Here is a 5,887-nt window from a genome sequence, read left to right on the forward strand (position 1 = left end):
GGTTTGTCCTGCAGTTATGCTGGTGGTCTCTGAAAAGACTTGCATTAAATAACACATTGCTTTTCCTCTTTCTGAATAATTCAAGAAAACTTTAAAATTTAAGAGTAAGCACTGGAGCCAAAATACCACCTTTATTACTGATAATAAAGTTGGCTAAGTTGGCTTAGCGTGGGAGCCAAATTTTCTAACAATATCCTGACTTCAGATACACTTATCTACTGGGTCTTGGGCTTCTTTATGTGGAAGGACTGCTGAAGTGAGATTTTTAACATGGAAGAGCAAAGAATTTGGCTTTTGCTGGACAAGCTCATCTAACGAGAAAAAAAGAGTTGAGCCAATTGGAGCATGCCTATTTATTCTTTACAAAATGTACCAGTTAGGTTTGAATATGTGATGGTGGAGAGAGGGCTTAGCTATCTTCATGGGAAGGAAACATTAAGCATAAGAAAATCATTCCCCAATAATAAGTGTGTGTGTGTGTGTGTGTGTGTGTGTGTGTGTGTGTGTGTGTGTGTTTAAGGAATAGTTTAAAAGTTTATTGCTAGAGAGAAATCCATAGGATTTGTCACACATTTATGATGATTCTTCCATTTTCCCCTCTAGGGTGTATCTTTATGACAACAATACTTCTGTTATTTGGTGGAAGGTGAAGATGTAGCAGCTTTCAGGGTGGTCACAATTATAAGTTCAGGGAAATTTGCTTGGGAATTAAATGATCATTCTCAGTACTTCAATGCTGACCACTCTGCTATTCTGACATAGCACAAGAAAAAGAGTCAAAAGACTTTGGTTCTAGGAGAAGTTCCATGATCATTAGCTCTTAGTTTGGGCTACCATAACAAAATACTATAGATTGAGTAGCTTAAACAGCAGATACTTATTTTCTTGGCGATCAGGAGGCTAGAAATCCCATATTAGAGTTTCAGCATGGTTGGTGTCTGGTGAGGACTCTTCCTGGCTTGTAAGCAGCTTCTATCTTGCTGTATGCTCACCTAACCTCCTCTTTGTGTGCATTTAGAGACAGTAAGCGAGCTCTCTCCTTGCAAGAATACTAATCCTTTCATATCTGGGACCCATCCTTATGACTTCCTTTAATCTTTAATTACTTTCTTATAGGCTCTGTCTCCAAATGCAGTCACATTGGGGATTTGGGCTTCAATATGAATTGGGGGGTGAGGCACAATTCAGTCCACAGAAAGCTCATTGAGTGACCAGGCAAGTGATTTCTGTTTCATTTTCCCTTCCTATGAATGGGAGTTCATGCCTTATGTAACCTTAAAAGGTTAACAGTACATCAAGTAAAATCATAGGCATTAATTCTAAAGTGTTTAAAGTGCCATACAAACACCATTATTTTAATTTATTTCTGAATCTAATAGTTACTAAGTATAGGCTTTTCTTGTTATTTAGCCATCCATCGTTCTTTTTTTCTTACCTGAGTATTTCTGGTTGGTAGATAGGAAAGGTGAGTTATATTGGTGATCTCACCCCTTTAAAAAATATCTTTTGGGGGTTCCTGGCTGGCTCAGTCAGTGGAGCATGCAACTCTAGATCTCAGGGTTGTGAGTTCAAGCCCCACACTGGGTGTAGAGCTTACTTAAAAAAAAAGAAAAGAAAAAGAAAACATCTTCTGGAGGTAGAGAACAGCATGAAGTAGGCATTGCACAATAAGAAACGTCAATTTTTCCATAATGACTTCAAACATTCAGCAACTAGATTTCACAACCAACCAATCCTATGGCAGGAAATAAGAGTTCAGTTTTATTTTGATTGTTTTTGAAGTAGAGTTCTTGGATCAAATGAATGAACGATTAAGAGAAGAAATCTATAAAGACCCATCTCTCATTGTGCTGCAAAAGAGTATCATAATGTCAACACTGGACAGAGAATATAAGGCTGGTGGGTGAGTTTTCTCATTTTAATGAGATTGCTTCTGAATTTAGCTTAGAGTTTGGGGTATGCAAATGATCAGACAGTCAATTTTGATGAGTTGCTGTAAGAAAAGAATTAGTCATTTTTCTGTCCTGTATTTAGCATATTTCTCAGAGTGATTCATTTAACATGTCTCTTGGTAATATTCTCTCTGTATTTATTTTAGACGCAGCAGTAAATGGTACAACTAATATTTTTAAATATTGTAATGGCAAAACATTTTTAATTTGAACTCAGAGTTCATTTACTTGCTCTTTCTTAGGATTGTAGCACAGAGTTACTTTGGGAGCAGGGGCGATCTGATTCTTTTTTTTTTTTTTTTATAATATCTACACAACAGTATCTTTTTTTTTAATTTAAGATTTTATTTATTTATTTGACAGAGAGAGAGACAACCAGCGAGAGAGGGAACACAAGCAGGGGGAGTGGGAGAGGAAGAAGCAGGCTCCCAGTGGAGGAGCCTGATGTGGGGCTGGGTCCCAGAATGCCGGGATCACGCCCTGAGCCTAAGGCAGACGCTTAACGACTGAGCCACCCAGGAGCCCCAGGGGCAATCTGATTCTTATCAGGGATGTAAAAATGTTTGGTAATACAATCTGCAAGCTGAGTGTTGGAGCTGGAGTGTGGAGGTCATTCATTGATAACTAGCGAAATTTCAAGAATCTTTCTTTATGACTGGCCACTATGAATGAGTATGGTTGAAGCAAACATGTAGAAGTCAGGTTTTTTTTTGTTTATTTTTTGGTTTCTTAGTTTCAGAGGTAGAATTTAGTGATTCATCAGTTGCATATAACACCCAGTGCTCATTACATCAAGTGCCTAAAAGTCAGTTTTGACTGTACGATTTTCCACATCAACAACATGGAATTATAATGTCAGAGATGTTACATTTTTCTGAATGCCAGAAACAGAATTTTGGCTGGTTATTCTAGCAAGTCTCTAGGCTGATATACAGGTAAGATTCAGAGACTTGGGAAAGTAAAGTCTATAAAATAGAATGAACTCTTGAGACGTGTTTAGAGCCCCCAGGCTACACTTGCAGATGACAAAACCAAAACCAAGAAATAAAAATGATTTGTTCAAAGTTACCCAACAAATTAGTGATAGAACCAGAACTCCCTAGGTCTCCTTATAGTCCAATATTTCCTATATACAATAAAGGGACAGGCATTACAGTCATCCTATGGAGAAATTAAGGCAAAGGAAATTCCTAGTATGAACACCAAAGCATTTAGGATCATAGAATCAGATCACCTGAATGTTTAGAAAGACTTAAAGATTAGGTCTTTAAATGTTGTCTAATCTAATCTTCTACAGAATACTTGAATCAGTCTACAAAATTCTGTGAAATGGTCAATGTTTGCACACTTAGAGTGATAGGACACTTGATCTTTGATCTCTAGAAAGTTTAAGAAGTTAGAAAGTTAGAAAGTTTAATGTTATATTGGGACTAATTATCTTCCTGCAACTTCAACTCATAGATTTTAGTTCTGCTTTCTGGTACTTTAAAAATCATGCAGTTAGCCACGGGAATATTACCCTTTGTCCTCTTTCATGTGTACTACTCTTGTCTTTTCTTACATCAACCCTCTATTTTAACAGAACATAGTTAAATGTCCGCTCAACCAACCATAAATATGCTTACTACCAAAGTATTTCAAGTGTAAAACAGGCCTGAAAAATCTCACAAAAGGGGTAAGAAAAGGGAAACTAGCGTCCATTACAATTCATTTAGGCCAATTGTTTGATTTATTTGATGTCTTTGCAAATACTGATTTTCCTGTGGGTCTCAGTATGACTAATATAATTTCTTTCGTCAGGGTGATTCAACACATTTTCTAAAATTGATTGACTTCTTCTCTCTATGTATCTTTGTGAGATATTTATTTTTGTGTACCTAGTGTTAAGTAAATTTGATGTATAAAATCAGATTTAGACAAAAAGTTCAGAAAATGATCAATACACTCAAAGAATTATTTTATTTCATTTTTAAAAATATTTTATTTATTCATTTGAGAGGGAGAGAGACAGAGCACAAGAAGGGGGAGAGAGAGAGAGGGAGAAGCAGACTCCCTGCTCAGCTGGGAACCCTGCCGTGGGGCTGGAGATCATGACTGAGCCGAAGGCAGGTGCTTAACCATCTGAGCCACCCAGGCACCCCAAAGGATTCTTTTAGATAACAAGTTTTCCAAATCCCCTAAGGTGTAATTAAGATTGAAAAAAATTCTGTTTCAACCTGAAATCTCTGGAATACTTTGAGTACATGAAGCAAAACACAGACATTTGAAAACTCCATGAAGGAGAATAGAATTACAGAAATAAACTTGTGGACGAACAAACAAACAGGGAGGTAAAATTCAACACAAAAAGGCTATCTGAATGTAACCATATTTTGGGGCCTGCAGACATGCACCAAGCTTTGCTGTTTGAGAGTTGGTATGGAGCTTGTGGCTCAGCCTAAACAATTCAAGTATCATTTCAACCATCAACCGGACTTATAGAAAAGATAGGTCAGGTGTATGTCATATTTTACTGGAAATATATCCATACTATGTAGTCAGAATAGAACTTGAAGTTTACAACTTCAAGAAACGTTCCACTGTTTGTATTTTTAATCCATCCTAATGTCAGGAAGTTTTTCCTCCTAATCTAACCTAAGCCTCTAGCTTGATTCTCTGGGAAGAAAAAGGAACAGCTGGTTAACATCTCTTTGTAAGTACCCTCTGTGCACATAGGCCCCACTTCTCTCTGGATAATGAAGACCTGAATTTGTCACGAAGGTCATGGTGATTTTGTAAGGACCTGGTGAATGGGAAGATTCTCTTACTGATCCTGTGCCCTATTTTATCCAAGTGAATAAAAGCCAATTAAAGGGCAGAGGCAGTGCTTACCAGCACTTATCTGGTTCAGGCTCCTGCCTCTGCACTTGCTGGGGCCTAATTTGATATTTTGTAGTAATGTTTTGGAGTATAAAGCTAGGTAACCTTATAATGATAATAAGAATAGGAACCATTTATTTTTATTTGTATTTTTTTTAAAGATTGATTTATTTATTTGGGCAGGGGAGAGCGATTCTCCAAGCCAACTTCCCTCAACCCTGGAGCTCCATGGCCGCTGGATCTCACAACCCTTAGATCATGATCTGAGCGGAAACCAAGAGTTCACTGCTCAACAGACTGAGCCACGCAGGCACCCCTATTTATAGTTTAAGAGTTCAGCTTTTAATTGAACAAGTTACAGAAGAGGTTTAGTCAAAAAGTCCAAAGCCCGTGTCATCATCACACTCCTCTGATTCTTCTTTCTTAGCTTCCACTTTCTTCTCAGCTGGGGCAGCAGTGGTGGGGGGAGCAGAACCTCCTGCGGGTACAGATCCACCAGCCCCTACATTGCAGATGAGCCTCCTGATGTTCACACTGGCCAGGGCCTTTGCAAACAAGCCTGGCCAGAAAGGTTCAACATTTACACTGGCTGCTTTAATGAGGGCATTGATCTTAGTCTCTGTGACTGGCACTTCACCATCCTACAGGATGAGGGCTGAGTAGATGCAGGTGAGCTCCAAGACAGAGGCCATGGTGCAGGTGAGTGCTGAGCAGGCACTGCCAGGCGAGGTGTTGGCAGAGTGGATAAATGGAGAGCCTCAGCCCTACTGGGTCTTAGCCTCCTGGGCAGGACCCAGCTCCTTAGTGGCAGCTGAGGAAAGGAAGGAAACATTTCTTTATAAAGTAAGTAAAGAATAAAACTCATTATAGTACTTCTGAAATATTTCTCATACTTAGTGGCAATATCGACTATTTGCATTAGATTGAAAATTACTCTTAGAAAATCTTATGAGCCAATGTTATAGGAACCAAGCATGAGACTGACTTTGGGTCAGGTCTGGACCAATATTACTTGGTTTCTGCTAGAGACATTTAAAATGTATCTACAATGCATTTGAGAGTACATTTTAGGCTAC

General features: G+C 38.5%; 1 pseudogene; it reads right to left on the minus strand.

Moving 5' to 3' along the window:
• Positions 1-5,179: 5,179 nt before the first annotated feature.
• LOC113254259 (60S acidic ribosomal protein P1-like) lies at positions 5,180-5,503 on the minus strand (annotated as a pseudogene).
• Between the last annotated feature and the right edge of the window lie 384 nt (positions 5,504-5,887).

The sequence above is a fragment of the Ursus arctos genome, unplaced genomic scaffold, assembly GCF_023065955.2.
Source record: "Ursus arctos isolate Adak ecotype North America unplaced genomic scaffold, UrsArc2.0 scaffold_12, whole genome shotgun sequence".
Lineage (NCBI taxonomy): Eukaryota > Metazoa > Chordata > Mammalia > Carnivora > Ursidae > Ursus > Ursus arctos.